Below are 26,440 nucleotides of genomic sequence, written 5' to 3' on the forward strand. Positions count from 1 at the left end.
AACACTCACAGACAGACACACATGCAGGTTACACTCTCCCTTCAGATTTGCCAGTTCATTGTAGGACTGGGCTTAATACTACTTCATCTTTGTAAAACAATTTAGGATCCTGCAGGAGACGGACCTGAGAATTTTTGTCCCACTAGAAAGAGACCCAGTCCCCAGGCAATCTGGTACTTTCTGGGCCTCATGTGGCCCTGCTCCTGGAACCCTCATAGAGGAGAACAGGAGCTGAACTGAGATCAAGGTCCTGGAGTCCAAAGGCAGCCACGTACACTGGCCAGACCTGGAACTGGGGCTCAGGGGATCCAGCAGGTCCCCAGCCTCCCAGCTCTCCTGCACTTTCTCAGCTGGCCTCCCACCAGCCAGGGTCCCTCCAGGCTTTGCTACACAACAGGAGGTCTGTACGTTGGCTCCAGAAGTCACAAAGACAGGGGTTGCAATTCAACCCCTGAGGTGAGAGACCCTTGGGTCAGAACAATGAAACGCAGGATCCCTTCCTAACCTGAGTTCTTGTTGTTCTAGAGCACAGTTGTTGCAGGCAAAGTTCCAACCATCTAAACTCCTGCAAACACAACCCCACTGACAGCAGCTGCAAGGAGAACCTGGCCAGCAAATGCTCCCTTGACGGGGATGTTGGGCTGGGAAGACGGCTTTGAGGAGGAAAGGAGAGTGAGGGGCCCTGACCTCACATCTGAGCCCTGACCCTGCTGAAAGTCCCCAGAAGGGCTCCTACTTCCCTGACAAGAAGGTTCCCCCTCAGATCCCTCCACACCGGACCTCAGGAAGAGGGGTTCAGGCAGCCCCTGGTGCTGCACGTGGCACGTGTGTCTCTGCTCGTCTCCAGAAGGCAACACCAGGGCTGCCCACTTCTGGAACGTTCTGTCCTCTGAAGGCCTGGTCTCTACAAGCTCCATGGCCTGGGTCTGGTCCTGCTCATCATGCTGCCAGGTCAGGGTGACCTCTGAGGGTACAAGCCCAGGGCCCAAGATCTCAGGGTGACCTCTCCGTCAGGGCTGCGATGGTGTGTCCCCTGTGCTCTGGAGGTTCTGTGGTAGACAAAGCAGGGAGGGCTCAGCCAGGGGCTTGCTGAGTAGCATCGACTCCAGAGATCAAGACACCATAACTCCTGATGGTTTGGCTGCCAACCAGCACAAGGCAGGGACCGTCCTATAGGCAGCGGGTGAGGGGAACGAGCACTACACCAGCCAGCTCCAGGACACGGAGGTGAGAACTCTGTCCAACATTCTCCTCCAGGATAAGATCCCCTTCAAGGACTCTCCTCCCTCTTTTTTTTTTTTTTTATTATGTTTTCCTGTCAGTGGTGTGCAGGGTTTTTTCTAATAGTTTTAGGTTTCATAGTTTTTAAATCTTGTGACCAGACAAATTTGTTGCAATTTCTACCATTTTGAACTTTATTGAGGCTTTCTGTATTGTACGTTGTAAACTTTTGGACAGTTCCAAACATTTGAAAAGAAGGTACTTTCTCTGTGTTCTTGGAATAGGATTTGCTATATCTCCATGAAGTTTTCCTTAGTAGTTTTGTTATTTAGGTATTTTGCATTGACACTTATTTTTTGACTTCTTGATATGTTATGGACTAGAAGAAATCACTCAAAGATTCCTATTAGCAATGAGTTTTTGCCCATTTTACTTGTATTCTTATACTTTTTGCTTTTTATATTTTGATACTTTTTTCTGTATGACCTTTAAGGAGAGCTATATCTTAATTGTGGATTATAATTTTCTTAGTAAGATAAAACACCCTCTGTTGTCTCACTTAATACTTTTTTGCTTTGAATCCAATCCTGTTTGATAATAAGATCAAGACCTCAGATTTCTTTCATTTCATATTTAGCTTATATATCTCTGCCCAGCACTTCCTTAATTTTAAATTTAAAGCTTTAAAACGTGTATATTTTAAGCTTAATTTTAATTTGTCTAGTTTATATCCTCAGGTAATTTCTTTAGAGGTTGTAGTATTACTGGCATGTTTCAAAGACTTTCAAAGGCAGAAAATGGCTCTCTCTCATTTTTAATATTGTCTATAAATGATATATTGGTGGGTAGAGAACCCTTGGATCATGGTCCTTTCTTCAGAACTCTATATATCTACTCTTTGACTCTGATGTTGAAACCGACCACTTGGAAAAGCAGCTTTTACTCTCTGCCCCTTTGGTCCATTGTTGGTGCTTGTGCACATGCACGTACTGACGATGGGAAATCATGCCTCTCTGTCAGGAGTTCTAACTGTGACTTCATTTTCTCTAGATATCCCCGGAAGAAGTTCTGGATTGAAAACCCTATCAGTCCTGCAATCAAAAAGCAGACACAAGAATTTTCAGATAAACTTCTTTCTTTAGAGCAAGGACTCAAAGGATTCCATGGTAAAGGAAGGGGTTCTGAGCCTAGAAAAACTTCTTTCTTTCTCTATAATGTTTCCTTAGGTTTTGATTGTGGCCGTGGCTTCTCAGAGTTCCTTGCTCTTGTGCACGTCACTCACACCACGCAGGGACATCGGAGAGGGAATCTAAGCAAGTCCAAACCAGAGAGCATTCCACATGATAGTCTAACAATGTTGCCTACACTAAAGCAGAATCATAGTCAATAGGTCTCAGAGTTGGTAAAAAGATATTTCACATTTAACAGTGAGGTAAAAGAAAATTGGGAGGCTATGGAAAACAGTGTGGCATTTCCTCAAAAAATTAAAAATATAATTACCATATGATCCAGCATTCCCACTTTCCAAAGAAGGAAAAGCAGGATCTCAAAGAAATATTTGCACACTCATGTTCATAGCAGCATTATTCACTATAGCCAGGAGGTAGAAGCAAACCAAAGGTCCACCAGTGGATGAATAGATAAACAAAATGTGGCATATACAGACAATGGAATATTATCCAGCCTAAAAAAGGAAGGAAATTCTGACACATGCTACAACATGGATGAACCTTGAGGACATTATGTTAAGTCAAGTGAGCCAGTCACGAAGGGACAAGTACTGTATGATTGCATTTATGGGAGGTCTCTGAAGTAGTCAAATCCACAGGAACAGAAAGTAGATTAGTGGATGGGAGGAGGGGAAATGAGGAGCTGTTGTTCAATGGGTAGAGAGTTTCAGCTTTGAAGAATAGAAGAGTTCTGGAAATTGGTTGAACAACAAGTTAAATATGCTTAACATTAATGAACTATACACTTAAAAATGGGAAAGATGGTAAATATTATGTGTTTTTACCACAATTAAAAATTTTTTAAATTTAAAGAATACTGGAAGAATGAATCTAAAAGAGGTATATTTGAGAGTGGAGAGAAATAGTACTGTCTAGTCCTAGAAGTTTAAGAGTTAGTTTAAAAACAGGGAACATTGGGCTTCCCTGGTGGCACAGTGGTTGAGAGTCCGCCTGCCGATGCAGGGGACACGGGTTCGTGCCCAGGTCCGGGTAGATCCCACATGCTGCGGAGCGGCTAGGCCCATGAGCCAGGGCCGCTGAGCCTGCGCGTCCGGAGCCTGTGCTCCGCAACGGGAGAGGCCACAGCAGTGAGAGGCCCGCGTACCGCAAAAAAAAAAAAAAATGCTGGATAGGGTGTGGAGGAAAGGGAACCCTCTTGCACTGTTGGTGGGAATGTAAATTGATACAGCCACTAAGGAGAACAGTACGGAGGTTCCTTAAAAACCTAAAAATAGAACAACCATATGACCCAGCAATCCCACTACTGGGTATATACCCTGAGAAAACAATAATTCAAAAAGAGACATGTACCACAACGTACACTGCAGCACTATTTACAATAGCCAAGACATGGAAGCAACCTAAGTGTCCATCGACAGATGAATGGATAAAGAAGATGTGGCACATATATACAATGGTATATTACTCAGCCATAAAAAGAAACAAAATTGAGTTATTTGTAGTGAGGTGGATGGACCTAGAGTCTGTCATACAGAGTGAAGTAAGTCAGAAAGAGAAAAGCAAATACCGTATGCTAACACATATATATGGTATCTAAAGAAAAAAAAAAGGTTCTGAACAACCTAGGGGCAAGGCAGGAATAAAGAAGCAGACATAGGGAATGGACTTGAGGACACGGGGAGGGGGAAGGGTAAGCTGGGGCAAAGTCAGAGAGTGGCACTGACATATATACACTACCAAATGTAAAACAGATAGCTAGTGGGAAGCAGCTGTATAGCACAGGGAGATCAGCTCAGTGCTGTGACCACCGAGAGGGGTGGGATAGGGAGGGTGGGAGGGAGATGCAAGAGGGAGGAGATATGGGGATATATGTATACATAGAGCTGATTCACTTTGTTATACCGCAGAAACTAACACACCACTGTAAAGCAATTATACGCCAATAAGGATGTTAAAAAGAAAAATGGGGCTGGGACAACTGGACATGCATATGCAAAAAAAAAAAACGAATCTAGATGTAGACTTTACACACTTCACAAAAATTAAATCAAAATGGACCGCAGACCTAAAGGTAAAATACAAAGGTGTAAAGCACCTAGAAGTAACATAGGAGGAAAGCTAGATTACCTTGAGTATGGCAGTGACTTTTTAGATAAAACACCAAAGGCACAATCCAGAAAAGAAATAACTGATAAGCTGGACTGCATTGAAATTAAAAACATCTGCTCACAGAAGGGCAATGTCAAGAGAATGAGAAGACAAGATACAGACTGGGAGAAAAATTTGCAAAAGACGCATCTGATAAAGAATTGTTATTCAAAATAGGCAAAGAACACTTACAGCTCAACAATAAGAAAACAGTCTCATTTAAAAATGGGCCTAAGGGACTTCCCTGGTGGCACAGTGGTTAAGAATCTGCCTGCCAATGCAGGGAACACGGGTTCAATCCCTGGGCCGGGAAGATCCCACATGCCGCAGAGCAACTAAGCCCGTGCGCCACATCTACTCAGCCTGCACTCTAGAGCCCGTGAGCCACAACTACTGAGCCCACGTCCTGCAACTACTGAAGCCCACGTGCCTAGAGCCCGTGCTCCACAACAAGAGAAGCCACCACAATGAGAAGCCCACACACTGCAACGAAGAGTAGCCCCCGCTCGCCACAACTAGAGTAAAGCTTGCTCACAGCAGCGAACACCCAAACGCAGCCAGAAAAAAAAAAAGGACCAAAGACCTTAATAGATACCTTACCAAAGAAGATATACAGATGGCAAATAAGCATATGAAAAGATGTTCCCATTATATGTCATCATGGAAATGCATATTAAAACAATGAGATACTACTACGCACCTATTGGAGTGGCCAAAATCCAGAAGACTAAGAAGACCAAATGCTGGAGACGATGTGGAATAACAAGAACTCTCATTCACTGATGGTGGGAAGGCAAAATGGTACAGCTACTTTGGAAGACAGTGTGACAATTTTTTGTAAAACTAAAAATACTCTTACCAGACAATCCAGTGGTTGTGTTCCTCGGTATTTACCTAAAGGAGTTAAAAACATGTCTACACAAAAATCTGCATATGAATGTTTATAGCAGTTTTATTCATAATTGCCAAAACTAGGAAGAAACTCAGATGTCCATCAGTAGGTGAAGGGATAAATAAACTGTGCTACATCCAGACAATGGGATATTATGCAGTGTCCAAAAGAAATGAATTAGTAAGACTTGAAAAGACATGGAGGAACCTTAAATGCACACTACCATGTGAAAGAAGCCAATCTGAAAAGTCTATATACTATATGATTCCAAGCATATGGCATTCTGGAAAAGGCAAAACTGTGGAGACAGTAAAAAGATGTGTTGCCAGGGGTTGGGGAGTGAGGGGAGGAATAAGTAGGCGGAAAATAGAGGATTTTTAGGGTAGTGAAACACTCGGTCTGATACTATAATAATGGACACAAGTTCCTATACATTTGTCCAAACCCACAGAATGTAGAGTTCCAAGAGTGAATCATAGTATAAACTACGGACTGTGGATGATGATGATGTGTCAGTGTAGGCCCATCAGCTGTAACAAACACACCACTGTGGAGGGGACATTGATAATGGGGCACGCTATGCATGTATGGGGGCAGGGAGTATATGAGAAATCTCTGTATATCCCCCTCAACCTTGCTGTGAACTTAAAACTACTCTACAAAAATAAAGTCTTAATAACATGTGAATGAGTGTTATCTAAATACCCAGCATCACAGAAAAGTCTGCCTTCTTGTAAGAGGACTCTTTCAGTTGCAAGTTAACAAAACTCGAATGAATCTAGCTTTGGTAAAAGAGGTTTAACATGTTGATTTACCTGGGAAGGCCAGGGGTGAGGCCAATTAGAGACATGATTGGACCCGGAGACTCAAACTTGTCATCAGACCTCAATTTCTCTTCTCTTTCACTGTTCCTGGGGGAGACAGACAATATGATCTCTAACCCCCTCACATTACCCACTTTCACAACTTTAGCAGAAAGATAAACATCCTTCTCACATTGACCATACATAAAGTACTGGAGAGGAAAGACTACCCTTGGACCAATCCCTGTTGCTAGGTGGATGTGGTACAACATGGTAACCTGACTGGTCAGGCCTGGGTCATGTGATTTCCTCATCCATCGGTTCATTATATTTCCTAAGTTATTTAAGGTCAGGCTGATTATTAAACCATGTAACTATTAAACAAAAAGACTTTTTCAAATTCTCAGAACCATAAGAAAATAAGTGAGAACATTAACTAGTAGAACTGCTGGGTGTCTTTTTATTTCCTCTTCTTTATATTTCTACCTAGCCTTTTGCCTCTTCCAATCCCCAAATTACCTAGAAGACTGGGCTACCTTGCTGGGATCATAATTTTGTCCTGTATTCCTGTGGAATGAACACAAAGTCCCTTGGACCTCAGCTCTGATCTCTGCACTCCTGGCTACAGCCCTGTGAGATGCCACACTTTCAGGTGGTTGCCAGAGTCCCCCTTGTGGTGAGCACACTTCTAAGATGTGATTCCCATCTCCTGGTGTTCATGCACTTGTGTAATTCCCACCTTTGGACTATAAGCTGGACCTAGTGACTCATTTGTAATAAAGAGAATACAGTGAAGTGATAGAATGTTATGATCACCAGGGCACAGGATATGAGGGACCGGAGGTCAACTATCCAAAAGTCAGCTGTTCAAACCAGTTGGGGGAAGCACAGACTCCTTATGCAATCTGAGGCAGAATGACCCTGCACTCCTTTTCTACCTGAGGGGTTAATCCTCTAGATTTCCACCTCCACAATCCCTGTCATCACACAGGGTGATGAGGAGGTGACCAGCAGTGATTCTGATCCTAGGTAGGATGAGCAGGAGGTCTGGTCTGCAAGGAGGACAGGAAGTGAAGAAACAAGGGCTCCCAAATCTAACACCCAGTGACCCAAACACTTCCCTAGGCCAGACCCCATGGCTAGAAAGATGAAGAGGGTAACAATCTCCAGTCTCCCTGTGCTGCCCCCTCTGGCCCAGTTCTCCCTTTCTCTAACTCACAGTAATGTCCCAAGAGCCCACAAAGGTGACACTAAATATATCTCTGCTCATCTCCAGAACAGACCACCATGGCCACACACTCCTGGGAAGTCCTATTCTCTCGATATGTATTAATTCAGTATGTGCAGCAGAACCCAAATAACAGTGGTCTCACGGGATGGAAGCTTGTGTGTGGCTCCCATGACAGTGAGACAGGCAGTTCCAGGGCTGCTAGGGTGGCTCTGCACCACGGGGATGTCCAAGCATCCAGGTCTCCTTGACCTTTGTTTTCTGCTGTCCCTGGGATGTTGCCCTTATTAGCATGACCCAACATACCTAAGACCATGTCATTGGTCCATGAGCAACCAGGGAAAGCAGGAGAGAAAGGAAAGTCTCATTGTGTATCTCCATCAGAGCTCTGGTGACCAAGTGCATCGTCAATGAGCAGTAATATTTTGAAAGGAATCTTTTTCTGAGCAGTAAGTTTCAATAGTGGGATGAAAATATTTAGTCCACCATTGTGTAAACAGATGTGCTCTCATCTAGGCTTTGTTGTTCTATTTACAGATCACAGGCAGAGTAGATTTAGCATAAACCTTAAAGGGCCTGGGATTTGAGGAGTGGTAAATAAGCACTGGCTTCAAGTTTAAGTCACCAGCTGCATTAGCCCCTAACAAGAGAGTCAGCCTCGCCTTTGAAGTTTTGAAGCCAGGCATTGACTTCTCCTCTCTAGCTATCAAAGTCCTAGATGGCATCTTCTTCCAATAGAAGGCTGTTTCATCTATATTGAAAATTTGTTATTTAGTGTAGCCGCCTTCATTAATGGTCTTAGCTAGACCTTCTGGATAACTTGCTGCAGCTTCTCCGTCAGCACGTGCTGCTTCACCTCGCATTTTCATGTTACAGAGACGGCTTCTTTCCTTAAACCTCATGAACCAACCTCTGCTAGTTTCAAACTTTTCTTCTGCAGCTTCCTCACCTTCTCGGCCTTCATAGAATGGAAGAGAGTTAGGGCCTTACTGTGGTTTAGAATTTGGCTGAAGAGAATGTTGTGGTTGGTTTAATCTTCTATTCAGAGCACTAAAACTTTCTCCATATCAGCAGTAAGATGGTTTTGCATTCTTACCATTCGTGTGTTCCCTGGAGTAGCACTATTTATTTTCTTCAAGGACTGTTCCTTTGCTTTCACAACTTGCCTAGACTTCTGTGCCAGAAATATAAAATTAGGAAAATGAATGAATGTGTTTTCTTTTGTTTTCTTCCAAGTGTACGGGTTTATTGAGGGCATGGGGGTCTACAGGACAGCCCCAGGTGCCTGTGGAGAAGGCCTGCCATCGGCCAAGAGGGCCGCGGCCCCCAGGGCAGCCGGGGATGGGGTCTCCAAAACCTGGGCTTACTTGAAAGTGTGACTCTCCGCTCCACCGCGCCCAAAGCCTTTGGGTCCAAACATGGCCCTGTAGCAGGGTTGGTTGCAATAGAGCTTGCCTTCATGCTCAGTGTGTCCCCTCTCCCCGAGGTCAGCATCTTTCCACATTTCTCACACTTCAGGCAAGGCCATGCCAGTCCTTCCCCAGGAGGTCACCCGCTCAGCCAAGTACACCTCCTTGTCGCACTTCGGGCACTTGGGCACCGTGGCGCCGGGTCCGGGGCGGGTGGCTGGGCAGAAGCACACAGGAGCGCGGGACTTGGAAAATGAATACGTTTAAATTCAATTTATAATAGCATCAGGATAAAATATTTAGGTATCAATTTAAAGAAAGTGCACCACATGAGTACACTGAAATTATATAGTTTTGCTTAGAGTTTCAGTCTCTTTGGTAAAGTATTCCTTCTGTTCATTCATAGTATTCCTGAGCTCGTTATACTGCCTTTCTGATTTTTCTTGTAGCTTGCTGCGTTTCCTCGTGAGCTGTTTGAATTCTCTATCAGTTATGTCACAGTATTCCATGGCCTTAAGTCTGGTTTCTGGAGAACTGTCCTTTACTTTTTGTGATGCAGTGTTACTGTGGTTCTGCGTGTGCTTGCTGTGCTGTTCCTCTGCCAGCACTGGTGAAGTGGGGAGCACTTTTCTGCTTGATTCTAACCATTCAACAAATTAGAGAGCAGAGGCTTTTCTCTTCTCTTCCTGGAGGTGGCGCTACAGCACAGGTTTGGGGTTCTCCTACCTGTGTTACCTGCTTGGGAGAGTTGGCACTTTCCACCCCCCATCAGGGGTGTGGTCCCGTGCCCTCTTATTGCTTCTTGTGCCTCCAGGGATTTTGGTGCCTTGTTGCTGCCTGTGCTACTGGCATCGCTGCCTGGTGACCTGGGATAGTGGGCTCTTCCCTCGTGTCCGGGATCCCCTGAACCACGGGGGACGAGGGGGGCGTGGGTAGCTGGGGTGGTGCAGGCACCTCTGCCATGTCCTGTGCTGTAAGGTTCTCGGCTCTTCTGCTGCCAGTGAGTGGCTGGAGGGGCCAAAGTCATGGGCGTCTCAGGGGCTGGTGGCTGGGGTCCCAGGACCCACTTCTGCTGCTGCTTAATTACCTGGGGCCCTGGGCACTGCTGAGGCTGGAAGGCTGGATTCCTGTGTCCTGTTGCGGCTGCTACTGGGTGTTCTGGGGCTTCCAGCTCAGTGGCCGCAGGTGGAGAACAGGATCGCAGGCTCCGCCTCTGCTCTTCCCTAGGTTCAGCCTCATCTCTGTGTCGCAGTCCACCCACCTTTCCATGCACACTGTGTGGGATTCTCCGGAGTCCTGGTGTGTTGGGCAGAGTCACCTGTGGTGTGTCATGGATGTTTACTGGTTGTGGATGGAAGGGGGGAGAGACAAAGGCAGCTTTTCACTCCTCTGTGCGGCTGATGTCTCTCCTCTAGGTCCCAGTTTTATGTCCAGAATCCACCGATTCTGTTCAGCTGGAGGCCTGGCTCAGCTGCAGCCTGTGGGGCCCTGGGGGGCCTCCCCTGAACCCTGACCCCGAAGTCCTGGGTCAACATCAGGGCCACAAATGAGATCTGAGTCCAGAACCACAGGGCTTTTAATTTCAGGTTTGGAAGTGGCTGGAGGGATCCAGACAGCAGGTCCCTGTCTATTATTAGGTCCACGAAGGGGAAGAAGAGGCAGGACACTGGGCTGTCCTGGGCCCTCGGAACTGGGGAGGAGTGGAGAGGACCCTTGAGGCTTCAAACAGTGGCGGATTTGACACCTGGGCAGGAGGGGCCAAGCTCCTGGGTACGGTGTTGGGACGCCTGGGTCCTGTAGGTCTGGGAAGCGGGGAGGTCATTTTCGTGTCTCAGGGAAATGTTAGGAGGACCCCCGGGCCCAGACGCAAGGCTGATCTCCTTGTCCCACTGTGGTCTCCAGGCTCCAGTCCACGTCCTGTCCTCTGCTCTCCACTTCCATGGCCACCAGCTGGGCAGGTCTTTTTCCAAAGGTCTTTAGCCAGTCTTTTTGGCACAGTGGTCCCCGCCGTCTTAGCTCACAGGGAGACGATGTCCAGGCAGCCCCGGGCTGTGAGCTGGGATGGACTCTCCCTTCCTTGAGTCTCCCTGCTGGCCCCCAGCACCATGTCTGTGTGGGGTGGAGTGAGGACGGGGGTGAGGTTATTTCTCTGGAAGAGAGGAATTCCTTTAACCCCCTCCCCTCTCTCCTTTTCTCTTTTCTCTTTCTTCCAGGTGTATCTGAGTTATACCATACCTGTAAGGACAGGAAAACACCTAAAACATAAGCATAGTTTACCAGCAAAATATAGAGCTGACACCTGTGTACTTATCATCCAGGTGAAAAACAGAGCCTCTACCAGCGCCCGGGCCAGAAGCCCCTGTGCCTCTCCCCACACAGGCCCCACCCTCCCCACACACGTGTCCACTGAGTGACCCGCCCTGCCCCTCTGCTCTCGCGTTCCTCCCCCTCCACTCCTGTTGGCCCCCCTCCCCTAATGTCACTGTTTCCTTCCTCTCCTCCCTTCTCCAGGAGCATCCCCATCTTCATAGGCAGATACTTTAGGGGATCTCCTCCCCCTCTCCCTCCCCCCTCCCCCTCTTCTACCCCATTCTAGGGATGGAGGTTCCAGAGTTGATTCCCTGGAGAAAGAGTCTATAACCCTGTCAGCAGCTGGAAGAAGTGACAAGGACTTGGGGTTCAAGGTCCCACCCCTGGAGACTGAGGACACCCAGTGTGTTTGTGCGGTCCACCCTGGACCTGGGAACCAGCTGTTAATGGCCTTGAAATCTGGTCCTCCCTGAGGCCAAAGTCCTTGGTGGTTTGATGGGGAGATAAAGGTCCATGTCAGCATGTATTCTGGGTAACAGTTCAGACTTTGAACTTGACACTGGATGAACTCCAACTTGTGTGCGCAGCACTGACCCACTGCTAGGAGCCCAAGGAAACCCTGGGCAGGTCTTTTGTAAGGGGGTCAAAGGGGAGCTCAGGTCTCCTGTCATCAGCAACTGTGGCCACAGGGGGGCGCCACCACTCCGCCCTCTCCTATTCAGCACAGGGAAGGGAGAGGATGGGCTGTGGTCTGACTCCGACAGAGATGGCTGCCCTGGAGGCTGGTCAGCAATGGGGGGATGAAGATGCTGCCTGAGAAGCTCTGGGGTCGGGCTCGGGGATGGGGCGGGGGTTAGAGGGGAGGAGAGCCCTGCCTTGTGTCTGAGGTCTCCATCTTTCCTCTCCACAACCCGTCTCTCCAGCTCATTGATGAAAACACTCTGGAAGACTCAAAGTTGATAATTATTTCACTCTCTGTTCGTTTCCGGCAGATATTAATTTTTTTTTCATTTTAGTGTAGTTTGAGATTCACAAAAAAAGTAGCAAAGTTATTAGAGAGTTCCTGTAAATCCCACGCTCAGTCTCTCTGTGGTAATATATCACCATCATACATTTGTCACAGCTAATGAAGCAATATTGATACATTAGTACTAAACTCCAGAATTTATTTGGACTTCATTAGTTTTTCCTTTTCCTGATCTACGATCCTATCAAAGACACATTGTGTTAAGTCCCAATCATGTCTCCTTCAGGCTCCTGTGGCTGTGACAGTCTCGCAGAGGTCCCTTGTGTTTGATGACCTTGATGTTTTTGAGTACTGCTCAGGGATACTGTAGAATGTCCATCTATTCAAGTTGGTTGACTGGGGCAAAGAATTTTGGGGAAGAAGACCACAGAGATGAAGTGACATTCTCCACACAGCAAGGGTGTATACTCTCCACTTGATTATCAGTAATAAGTTCACCTTATCACCCGGCTAAGGTACATTTCCCAGGTTTCTCCTTGTGAACTTTTATTTTTACTTCCCTACTTTCCATACTGTAGTCTTTAGAAGGAAGTTACTATGTGCAGCCCACGCTTGAGGGGCATTCTTCTATAAACATTGGTGTGCAGGGGTTTGTGCATATATAACTTTTCAAATGAGTTGCATGAGGACTAGAGTGCTCAGTAGACTGGATGGAGGGTCTATGTGTAGCTTTATAAGAAACTGCTGACCATCATTTCTAGGGGCTGTGCTGCTTCGTATCCCTGCCCCAGTGAGTGAGGGTTTCTGTTGCTCCACATCCTGGACAGCACTTGGTATCACCCGTTCTTGGATTCTAGCTATTCTAATAGGCGTGATGATACATCATTTTTTTAAATTTACATTTCCTAATAATATATGATGTTGAGCATCTTTTCATATGCAGTCCCATTGATAGATCTTCTTGAAGAGGTGTCTGTTCAGACTTTCCTTCGTTGTTTTTTTTTTTTTTTTTTTTTTGCGGTACGCGGGCCTCTCACCGTTGTGGCCTCTCCCATTGCGGAGCACAGGCTCCGGATGCGCAGGCTCAGTGGCCATGGCTCACGGGCCCAGCCACTCCGTGGCACGTGGGATCCTCCCGGACCGGGGCTCGAACCCGTGTCCCCTGCATCGGCAGGCAGACTCTCAACCACTGTGCCACCAGGGAAGCCCTTTCCTTCGTTTTTAAATTGTTTTCATATTATTGAGTTTAAGTGTTCTATGTATATTCTAAAACAAGTCCTTCATCAGATATGTGAATTTACAAATAATTTCTCCCAGTCTGTGGTCTGAGCTCTTTTACTGGCATAACAGTATTCATTAATGCATAGATATATTCGGGGAGAAGAGAAAAGAGAAATTGCCCACTGCAATGGTTTCCAAGTAGAGGACTTGGGCAAATGGGGGATGAGAGGGAGAACATGAATTATTTATTTTGTGTACCCTTGAGTACCCTTCTATGTAGGTAAATATGCTTTCAAAAATTACATTCAAATCCCTTGCACTTGTAAAACACCTGACAGATCCTCTTCAGATCCTGCATTAGGACACACATTCTCTACTTTGGCACCCAAAGTCTTTTAACTGAGCTATTCTACCACAGAAATTCCATTACTGGAAAAGATGGGCTGGATTGTAGGGAGAATTCTGCTCGCTGAAAATGCCATGTAAAATATAAAAACCATCTTAAAAGCATCAAAGAGGTGACAAGGTCTTAATATGTAACCACACTGAAAAAAGAAGGGAAAAATCCTACTTGGGCTCCAAAGAAAACACAGTCCTGAGAAAAGGAGAAAAGGCTGTGTGAGTTCACTGCCCAGAGCTCAGGCACGGAGCCCAGCACGTCCTGCTCTGTGCCCACAGCTCTTCACTCTTTCTGCCCACTGGCCTTCCTTTTAAAAATTTAAACAAAGCTTTTTAATTCTTATTATGATGTATATGTGTAACATATAATATAGGATATAATGTATGTTCACTGTAAAACAAGTAATACAGTGTTGAAAGTGATAAATGACAAAGTAAAAAGAATGTAATCCTCACATTTGGAGATATTTTGTTGCATTTTTCTTTAGTTTCTTATACATCGTCCTGTTGTTGCCCAAGAGCTGGAAATTTCTCTAAGCTGATCAGCCCAGACCTCAGTGGCCCCCACCCTGAACTCTCCAGATGCCATTTCCCAGTCAGCTCACTCTCACACCCCTGAGAGGGCTATTTCTCATTTCCTCCTTTCCCCTCAGACCCCTCCACCCATCCCCCACTCCCTGTTCTTAATGGTGAGCTTTTTTTTTTCAATCAGGAAAAAGAAAGGACTCAGGTGACAATTACATCCTCCTCCTGCACTATTCCCACATCTGCACCTGTATCTCACCTCCCCACCAGTGATGATGGATGGTCCCCTCCTGTCTAAGGCTGCCCCTCAGCGTGGGTACAGGATCCGGCTCCATCCTCCCCTGTGTCATCAGTTACCCACTCTCTACTGCTCCTTCAACCCTGCCTACAAACATGCTGCAATTCCTCCCATTAAAATTAATCAAACAAAACTAAATAAATCAAAACAAAATTCTCCCATAAACATCCCCCACTCTGTGTACAGTTTCCTTCCAACTACTGCTCCATTTCTATGACTCTTCTTAACACAACAATTCCTAAGGCCAAAGGCCATTCTCTCATCTACTAGGTTGTCTTTTTATTTTTAGCTAATGGATATATGCACATAGTTTTAAAAAGTAAAATACTTCTACAAGATTTGATATCTAGACCGATGTCCCCAATCTACCATGTCCCCCGTCTCTTGAATCTCAGAGAGAAGCTCTTTTAGTTCTTAAGCTGATTCTCTAATTGTTTCTTCTATGTCTCTAAAAAGCATGCTTTTAATACTCCTTTGCTTTCAGTTGTATGTATCATCTTTAGCTAATTGGTTTTTCTTTCACACACCCCTGTCTTCCCAAAATAGTTATAATTTATAATTATAAATCTATCAGTTTTGTAATTTTGATTAGCTCGGTGTGCAATATTTGCATTATGATGATGATGGAAATGCCAGTCACAAGTGAGCGTTTAGTAGACTATGATTACTTTTCTTGAATGGATATTTAAGATTTTGCTGGAATAAATAATATCTTACTTCTGTTGTACTCATTTTTTTTTTTTTTTTTTTTTTGTAGTTTATTGGCCTGCGTTGGGTCTTCGTTGCTGCATGTGGGCTTTCTCTAGTTGCAGCGAGCAGGGCTACCCTTCCTTGCGGTGCACGGGCTTCTCATTGCGGTGGCTTCTCTTGTTGCGGAGCATGGGCTCTAGGTGCGCGGGCTTCAGTAGTTGCACCAGGTGGGCTCAGTTGTTGTGGTTCACGGGCTCTAGAGCACAGGGTCAGTAGTTGTGCCACACGGGCTTAGTTGCTCCACAGCACGTGGGATCTTCCTGGACCAGGGCTCAAACCCTTGTCCCCTGCACTGGCAGGCAGATTCTTAACCACTTCGCCCCCAGGTAAGCCCCATATTGTACTCATTTTAAATCATTCTAAAACTCTGTGCAGAATCTAAGTCTTTCTGAATACATTCAAGCACATCGGATATTCCACCAACTTCACCTCTTTGCGCAGACTCTCCCACAGCCCTCTGTGCTGCCACACGGAGACTGGTTCCCTGCACACCTGGGGCAGGGCTGACATCCCGGATCTCCTTCGCCTCATTCTGGGCAGCCCTCTGCCTCTCTCTCCTACTGTATCATTTTACAAGGCTTCCCTGTTGCCTGGATCCCATGTTTCCCTGTAGTTGCTTTTCTCCATCATTTCCCCCGCACTTTGTCTAACAGTATCCTGAAGAAGGGAACATGGAAAGGAAAACATGGTAACTCTGGAATGTCTTAGGCTACCCTAGGACTTACTCTCATCTTGACTCAATCTAGAACTCTGTGTTGGAAATACTGATTTTTTTCCTTAGAATTCGGAAGGCATTGCTTCACTGCCTTCTAGCCTCCAGGCCCGTGTTTTTTGCCTCTTGAAGTTTTCAAGGTCTCGCTTCTTTTCTATCCTTTCTGCAATTTCACTGTGATGTTTCTTAGAGCCAGTCTGTTTTCACCTACTGCAGTAAGAGTTTGCTTAGGCCATTCCAGATGTAAATTTTTGTCTGTAAGCTCCGAGAGATTTTCTTGAAAATAATTTTTTATTATTTCCTACTCTCCCTTATTTTTGACACTTGTATTGCTTACTCGCTGGAATCTCTTGATTGATAGAGGCATATTTTTATAGGTCTTCTCTCCTCCTTGCCATTACTTGTCTATTCCTATTGCTTACTGTGAGTATGTGAGTATGACTGAAAATTTTCAATTCATCTACTGAATTATACATTTCTATGACATTATTTTTCATTTCAAAGAGGCTTTTTGGTTCTATGATTTTATATAATTGTACAGAATTCTGTTCTTGTTTTATATACCCTATATCTTTTACATCTTTCAAATATTATTGATAATAGTGGTAGGGGAGCTGTCAGGTCTCTTGGTTATCTACTTTCATGATATCATGAACTTCTTCCTCACAGCACTTAGCTCAGTAGTGATTTACATTTATCTTTGTCATTTCTGTCCATCTGCCTCACCACAGTGCCTGTCACACATCACCCAGGTCCTAACTGTTGTTCATTTTTTCTCCAGTGTCTCCAGATCCTGATTCAAGGTGGCTTTGAAATATACGCTCCTTAACCTCTCTGAGCCTCCCCTTCTGTGTCTCCTCTCTCTGAGTCTCTCTCTCTGTGTCTGTACAAAGGGATCACATGTTGGGTGCCTCATGGGTTTGCTTTTTTTTTTAATTAATTAATTTATTTATTTATTGGCTGCGCAGGGTCTTCACTGCGGCATGAGGGATCTAGGTGCCTGACCAGGGATAGAACTCGGGCCCCGTGCATTGGGAGCTCGGAGTCTTAGCCTCAGGACCACCAGGGAAAACCCCTCGTGGGTTTGCTTTGAGAATAAATTTGACCCACTATGTAAATCACATGGCATTATTGCTTTAATTCTTATTAAGTGTTCCTCTATTCATAGTTACCATCATTACAACGACTATAGCATTTAGATTGTTTCCATTTTTTGCTTTTATAAACCACAGTTCAAGAAACACCCTTGAGGCTGGCGGCGAGAACTCAGCCTGAAGGGGGCTAATGTGCCACAGCTAGCCGGGAGGGAGTCCGGGAAAACTCTGGAGCTGCCGAAGAGGCAGGAGACTTTTTCTTCCCTCTTGGTTTCCTGGTGCGCGAGGAGAGGGGATTAAGAGCGCCGCGTAAAGGAGCTCCAGAGACGGGCGCGAGTCGCGGCTGAAAGCGCGGAGCCCAGAGACGTGCGTGGGACGCTGGGGCTGCTGCTGCCGCCGACAAGAAGCCTGTGTGCGAGCGCAGGTCACTGTCCACACCGCCCTTCCGGGAGCCTGTGCAGCCTGCCACTGCCGGGGTCCCGGGATCCAGGGGCGGCTTCCCTGGGAGAACGCACGGCGCGCCTCGGGCTGGTGCAACGTCACGCCGACCTCTGCCGCTGCAGGCTCGCCCCGCACTCCGTGCCCCTCCCTCCCGCCCGGCCTGAGTGAGCCAGAGTCCCCGAAGAGGCTGCTCCTTTAACCCTGTCCTGTCTGAGCGAAGAACAGACGCCCTCCGGCGACCTACACGCAGAGGCGGGGCCAAATCCAAAGCTGAGACCCAGGAGCTGTGAGAACAAAGAAGAGAAAGGGAAACCTCTCCCAGCAGCTTCAGAAGCAGCGGATTAAAGCTCCACAATCAACTTCATGTACCCTGCATCTGTGGAATACATGAATAGACAACAAATCATCCCAAATTGAGGAGCCAGGAGTCAGTGCTGTGCCTCTGAGGTGGGAGAGCGAACTTCAGGACACTGGTCCACAAGAGACCTCCCAGCTCCACATAATATCAAACGGCGAAAATCTTCCAGAGATCTCCATCTCAACACCAGCACCCAGCTTCACTCAACGACCAGCAAGCTACAGTGCTGGACACCCTATGCCAAACAACTAGCAAGACAGGAACACAACGCCACCCATTAGCAGAGAGGCTGCCTCAAATCATAAAAAGTCTGCAAACACCCCAAAACACACCACCAGACGTGGACCTGCCCACCAGAAAGACAAGATCCAGCCTCATCCACCAGAACACAGGCAGTAGTCCCCTCCACCAAGAAGCCTACACAACCCACTAAACCAACCTTAGCCACTGGGGACAGACACCAAAAACAACGGGAACTACGAACCTGCAGCCTGCAAAAAGGAGACCCCAAACACAGTAACATAAGCAAAATGAGAAGACAGAAAAACACACAGCAGGAGAAGGAGCAAGATAAAAACCCACCAGACCTAACAAATGAAGAGGTAATAGGCAGTCTATCTGAAAAAGAATTCAGAATAATGATGGTAAAGATGATCCAAAATCTTGGAAATAGAATAGACAAAATGCAAGAAACAGTTAACAAGGACCTAGAAGAACTAAAGACGAATCAAGCATCAATTAAAAACACAATAAATGAAATAAAAAATACTCTAGATGGGATCAATAGCAGAATAACTGAGGCAGAAGAACGGATAAGTGAGGTGGAAGATAAAATAGTGGAAATAACTGCTGCACAGCAAAATAAAGAAAAAAGAATGAAAAGAACAGAGGACAGTCTCAGAGACCTCTGGGACAACATTAAACGCACCAACATTCGAATTATAGGGGTTCCAGAAGAAGAAGAGAAAAAGAAAGGGACTGAGAAAATATTTGAAGAGATTATAGTTGAAAACTTCCCTAATATGGGAAAGGAAATAGTTAATCAAGTCCAGGAGGCACAGAGAGTCCCATACAGAATAAATCCAAGGAGAAATACACCAAGACACATATTAATCAAACTGTCAAAAATTAAACACAAAGAAATCATATTAAAAGCAGCAAGGCAAAAACAACAAATAACACACAAGGGAATCCCCATCAGGATAACAGCTGATCTCTCAGCAGAAACTCTACAAGCCAGAAGGGAGTGGCAGGACATACTTAAAGTGATGAAGGAGAAAAACCTGCAACCAAGATTACTCTACCCAGCAAGGATCTCATTCAGATTTGATGGAGAAATTAAAACCTTTACAGACAAGCAAAAGCTGAGAGAGTTCAGCACCACCAAACCAGCTTTACAACAAATGCTAAAGGAACTTCTCTAGGCAAGAAACACAACAGAAGGAAAAGAACTACAATAACAAACCCAAAACAATTAAGAAAATGGGAATAGGAACATACATATCAATAATTACCTTAAATGTAAATGGACTAAATGCTCCCACCAAAAGACACAGACTGGCTGAATGGATACAAAAACAAGACCCATATATATGCTGTCTACAAGAGACCCACTTCAGACCTAGAGACACATACAGACTGAAAGTAAGGGGATGGAAAAAGATATTCCATGCAAATGGAAACCAAAAGAAAGCTGGAGTAGCAATTCTTATATCAGACAAAATAGACTTTAAAATAAAGACTACTAGAAGAGACAAAGAAGGACACTACATAATGATCAAGGGATCAATCCAAGAAGAAGATATAACAATTGTAAATATTTATGCACCAAACATAGGAGCACCTCAATACATAAGGGAAATATTAACAGCCATAAAAGGAGAAATCGACAGTAACACAATCATAGCAGGGGACTTTACCACCCCACTTTCACCAATGGACAGGTCATCCAAAATGAAAATAAATAAGGAAACACAAGCTTTAAATGATACATTAAACAAGATGGACTTAATTGATATTTATAGGACATTCCATCCAAAAACAACAGAATACACATTTTTCTCAAGTGCTCATGGAACATTCTCCAGGATAGATCATATCTTGGGTCACAAATCAAGCCTTGGTAAATTTAAGAAAATTGAAATTGTATCAAGTATCTTTTCCGACCACAATACTATGAGACTAGATATCAATTACAGGAAAAGAGCTGTAAAACATACAAACACATGGAGGCTAAACAATACACTACTTAATAACGAAGTGATCACTGAAGAAATCAAAGAGGAAATTAAAAAATACCTAGAAACAAATGACAATGGAGACACGACGACCCAAAACCTATGGGATGCAGCAAAAGCAGTTCTAAGAGGGAAGTTTATGGCAATACAATCCCACCTTAAGAAACAGGAAATATCTCGAATAAACAACCTAACCTTGCACCTAAAGCAATTAGAGAAAGAAGAACAAAAACATCCCAAAGTTAGCAGAAGGAAAGAAATCATAAAAATCAGATCAGAAATAAATGAAAAAGAAATGAAGGAAACGATAGCAAAGATCAATAAAACTAAAAGCTGGTTCTTTGAGAAGATAAACAAAATTGATAAACCATTAGCCAGACTCATCAAGAAAAAAAGGGAGAAGACTCAAATCAATAGAATTAGAAATGAAAAAGGAGAAGTAACAACTGACACTGCAGAAATACAAAAGATCATGAGAGATTACTATAAGCAACTCTATGCCAATAAAATGGACAACCTGGAAGAAATGGACAAATTCTTAGAAATGCACAACCTGCCAAGACTGACTCAGGAAGAAATAGAAAATATGAACAGACCAATCACAAGCACTGAAATTGAAACTGTGATTAAAAATCTTCCAACAAACAAAAGCCCAGGACCAGATGGCTTCACAGGCGAATTCTATCAAGCATTTAGAGAAGAGCTAACACCTATCCTTCTGAAACTCTTCCAAAATATAGCAGAGGGAGGAACACTCCCAAACTCATTCTACGAGGCCACCATCACCTTGATACCAAAACCAGACAAGGATGTCACAAAGAAAGAAAACTACAGGCCAATATCACTGATGAACATAGATGCAAAAATCCTCAACAAAATACTAGCAAACAGAATCCAACAGCACATTAAAAGGATCATACACCATGATCAAGTGGGGTTTATTCCAGGAATGCAAGGATTCTTCAATATACGCAAATCAATCAATGTGATACACCATATTAACAAACTGAAGGAGAAAAACCATATGATCATCTCAATAGATGCAGAGAAAGCTTTTGACAAAATTCAACACCCATTTATGATAAAAACCCTGCAGAAAGTAGGCATAGAGGGAACTTTCCTCAACACAATAAAGGCCATATATGACAAACCCACAGCCAGCATCGTCCTCAATGGTGAAAAACTGAAACCATTTCCACTAAGATCAGGAACAAGACAAGGTTGCCCACTCTCACCACTCTTATTCAACATAGTTTTGGAAGTTTTAGCCACAGCAATCAGAGAAGAAAGGGAAATAAAAGGAATCCAAATGGGAAAAGAAGAAGTAAAGCTGTCACTGTTTGCAGATGACATGATACTATACATAGAGAATCCTAAAGATGCTACCAGAAAACTACTAGAGCTAATCAATGAATTTGGTAAAGTTGCAGGATACAAAATTAATGCACAGAAATCTCTGGCATTCCTATATACTAATGATGAAAAATCTGAAAGTGAAATCAAGGAAACACTCCCATTTACCATTGCAACAAAAAGAATAAAATATCTAGGAATAAACCTACCTAAGGAGACAAAAGACCTGTATGCAGAAAATTATAAGACACTGATGAAAGAAATTAAAGATGATACAAATAGATGGAGAGATGTACCATGTTCTTGGATTGGAAGAATCAACATTGTGAAAATGACTCTACTACCCAAAGCAATCTACAGATTCAATGCAATACCTATCAAACTACCAATGGCATTTTTCACAGAACTAGAACAAAAAATTTCACAATTTGTATGGAAACACAAAAGACCCCGAATAGCCAAAGCAATCTTGAGAACGAAAAACGGAGCTGGAGGAATCAGGCTCCCTGACTTCAGACTATACTACAAAGCTACAGTAATCAAGACAGTATGGTACTGGCACAAAAACAGAAAGATAGATCAATGGAACAGGATAGAAAGCCCAGAGATAAACCCACGGACATATGGTCACCTTATCTTTGAGAAAGGAGGCAGGAATGTACAGTGGAGAAAGGACAGTCTCTTCAATAAGTGGTGCTGGGAAAACTGGACAGGGACATGTAAAAGTATGAGATTAGATCACTCCCTAACACCATACACAAAAATTAGCTCAAAATGGATTAAAGACCTAAATGTAAGGCCAGACACTATCAAACTCCTAGAGGAAAACATAGGCAGAACACTCTATGACATAAATCACAGCAAGATCCTTTTTGACCCACCTCCTAGAGAAATGGAAATAAAGACAAAAATAAACACATGGGACCTAATGAAACTTCAAAGCTTTTGCACAGCAAAGGAAACCATAAACAAGACCAAAAGACAACCCTCAGAATGGGAGAAAATATTTGCAAATGAAGCAACTGACAAAGGATTAATCTCCAAAATTTATAAGCAGCTCATGCAGCTCAATAGCAAAAAAACAAACAACCCAATCCAAAAATGGGCAGAAGACCTAAATAGACATTTCTCCACAGAAGATATACAGACAGCCAACAAACACATGAAAGGATGCTCAACATCTTTACTCATTAGAGAAATGCAAATCAAAACTACAATGAGATATCATCTCACACCAGTCAGAATGGCCATCATCAAAAAATCTAGAAACAATAAATGCTGGAGAGGGTGTGGAAAAAAGGGAACACTCTTGCACTGCTGGTGGGAATGTGAATTGGTACAGCCACTATGGAGAACGGTATGGAGGTTCCTTAAAAAACTACAAATAGAACTACCATATGACCCAGCAATCCCACTACTGGGCATATACCCTGAGAAAACCATAATTCAAAAAGAGACATGTACCAAAATGTTCATAGCAGCCCTATTTACAATAGCCCGGAGATGGAAACAACCTAAGTGTCCATCATCGGATGAATGGATAAAGAAGATGTGGCACATATATACAATGGAATATTACTCAGCCATAAAAAGAAATGAAATTGAGCTATTTGTAATGAGGTGGATGGACCTAGAGTCTGTCATACAGAGTGAAGTAAGTCAGAAAGAGAAAGACAAATACTGTATGCTGACACATATATATGGAATTTAAGAAAAAAATGTCATCAAGAACATAGGGGTAAGACAGGAATAAAGACACAGACCTACTAGAGCATGGACTTGAGGATATGGGGAGGGGGAAGGGTAAGCTGTGACAAAGTGAAAGAGCGGCATGGACATATATACACTACCAAACGTAAGGTAGATAGCTAGTGGGAAGCAGCCGCATAGCACAGGGAGATCAGCTCGGTTCTTTGTGACCGCCTGGAGGGGTGGGATAGGGAGGGTGGGAGGGAGACGCAAAAGGGAGGGGATATGGGAACATATGTATATGTATAACTGATTAAATTTGTAAAATAAAAAAAAATTTTAAAAATTAAAAAAATTAAAAAAATAAAAATGAAACACCCTTGAATATGTATTTTTGAAGACATGTGTGATTATCTTCGCAGGATAAATTTCTGAAAGAGAATTTCTATGTCAAAATGTAAACATATTGAAGGCAACCCTCCTACACTGTTGGTGGGAATGTAAATCGGTACATTCACTAGGGAGAACAGTATGGACGTTCATTTAAAAAGTAAACATACAAGTACCATGTGACCCAGCAATCCCAATCCTGGGCCTAGATCCAGAGAAAACTGTACTTTTAAAAGACACGTGAACCCCAACAATCATGGCAGCACTATGTACAATAGCCAAGACATGGAAGCAACCTAAGTGTATAAGGACAGATGAATGCATAGTGAAGATAAGATACATATACACAATGGAATATTACTCAGCCATAAAAAGGATGAAATAATGCCATTTCCAGCCACAAGAAAGGAAGTGAAACAAGAAAAGACAAGCATCCTATGATATCACTTACAGGTGGAATCTAAAAATGGATACAAATGAACTTCTTTACAAAAGAAAAATAGACTCACAGACTTAGAAAAGAAACTTACGGTTACCAAAAGGGAAAGGTGGTGGGCAAGGGAAAATGAGCAGGTTGAGATGAACATATACACACTACTATTTATAAAATAATCAACAAGGACCCACTGTATAGCACAAGGAACCCTACTCAACACTCTGTAATAACCTATATGGGAAGAGAACCCAAAAAAGGACATATATACGTCTATGCATAAGTGAGTCAAGTTGCTGTACACCTAAAAAAACAAAACACCCCGCAACATTGTAAATTACCTATACACCAATACAAAACAAAAAAAAATTTTAAATGTAAATATACTGAAATTGATACGTTTTGCATAGTGACCTTTAAAAGTTTTGTACCAGTTTTCAATCCCATCAAACTTGCTGACAATATATTCTCCCTAAATTCCTGTCAATACTCTCCTCATACTATTATCTTTGCCAAGATGATAGATTTTAATTTATTCCCATTTCTTATTCCACCTTTGCATTTTTCTTTACATTTATTTGTTATATATTTGTTTGACATTTGCATTTCTTTTTTTCCAAATTGTTTTCTAATACACTTTAATTATGTTTTGTTTGGGATTTAGTTATTTTAAAACACTGAATTTAGGAAGGACAAAGCAGCCTCCAACATCAGAAGCTGGTCTGACATTTACCTTAGGCCTCAGCGTTGCCAGAAGCTGGGCTGGTGCTCACCACGCAGCCGTGTTCTTCTCCTGCTGGACATATGTCACCTCACAGAACATCAACATCAGACAAGGACACCTGAGACCATGATACAGTGAGACAAAACAAGACCACAATATCATTTGGTCCAAGCACAGACCAAACAAGGCAGCACTATGCACCTCACCATGTATCACACCTCTCCCTGTGCTGATACCAGCAACCACGGCTTCTTTCCAATTACAGCTGCATCCTCCCTCTAATCTTTCCTCCTTACAGGGAAGATTCACTGAGATGCCCAGTCATAGAATTGCCCCCACTTCCTGACAACACCCAATCTAGAGCGAGCCCCTCCTCCATACACCTTCCTCCAAATCACCCAACCAGAGCCCACATCTTCTATATGTTCTATCTAACACCTCACACTAAGACACCATGGTCCCGGATGGTGTGTCATCTCCCTCACTGCATCCAGTAATAAATCCAACTGGTTTGCCCACAGATTTTCTCCTGGTGGTCTTTGGATGAAAATCATTGCTACCTGTTTGTCAATTTTTTTGTCTTTGAGTTTGATAAGGGCATGCATTAGTATCTTTGTGAATGTCTGGTTGACATAGAGAAAATTTATGATTTTTTAGTGGTTTTTCATCTTTGGGTCATACAACTCTTCATTCCCCAAATGCAAAAATTCATGTATTTTTTTCTCTAGGAGAGAGGGATCCAAGGATGAAGGGAAACAGAATTGATTGAAGTTGGGGGGAACGAATAGCAGGAGCAGTCAGGAAAGAATTCTAAGGTGGTGGATTCTAAGGTTTACATCTCCTGCTTTATAATTTTACAAGTATGTACAGGTCCTACAAGGTATTTGATATATGTTGTGTTCAGTGAATACTTTCTCTTGGGCTAAGTGAAGACTTCAGTGTCTGCTTATATTTACCAGGTTAATGAAAAGAACAACAAAAGCTCAAGGTCTTAAAGACAAGAATTAGCTCCAGCGATGGGCAGTTTTGAACACAGACGACCTTAAGATGATAAACCACGGTGTCCTTAATGTCTGAACACTCTAGTTGTTAAAATACATGTTAATGAAACTTTCTGCGCATGCTGCATTTTAAGGATATATCTAAGACCCACATAGACAAATCCATGATTTCCATATGAAGGTTATTTTAATATGCATCAACCTATGAGTCACACAGTATCTTTTGGGGGGAAGAGACTAGAAATTAAGAATATTATAGATATGCAATGCCCAGTAGGCTAGCTACTAGCCACATATGGCTATTTAAACTAAATAACATTAAGGTGCTCAGCACAATGGCCAGTTTTGAGGTGCTAAATGGCGACCTGTAGCTAGTGGCTACCTGATTTTGACAGTACAGATATAGAAAAATTCCTTCACCACAGAACATTCTATTGGACAGGACTGCTCTTCATGCTTTCTGGGCCTCAAGTCAGATATACTGGACCCATGAAAGGGCCAATATTATTTCTCTTAGAGACGATGTCAGATTTCTGTCTGGGATATGAATACATACTTAGCTGGTGTGTAACAAAACCAAACTAGGTTATGAGTGGGTATGGTGCCTTCAGGCACAAACGGTTTCCAGGTTCAAAGGGGAAAGACCT

At 43.6% G+C, this 26,440-nt stretch overlaps 1 pseudogene; it reads right to left on the reverse strand.

The window, feature by feature from the left end:
* Nucleotides 1-8,845: 8,845 nt before the first annotated feature.
* On the reverse strand, nucleotides 8,846-9,918 carry LOC132497857 (cysteine-rich protein 1-like; annotated as a pseudogene).
* Between the last annotated feature and the right edge of the window lie 16,522 nt (nucleotides 9,919-26,440).

Source organism: Mesoplodon densirostris, chromosome 10 (genome assembly GCF_025265405.1).
Source record: "Mesoplodon densirostris isolate mMesDen1 chromosome 10, mMesDen1 primary haplotype, whole genome shotgun sequence".
Taxonomy (NCBI): Eukaryota; Metazoa; Chordata; class Mammalia; order Artiodactyla; family Ziphiidae; genus Mesoplodon; species Mesoplodon densirostris.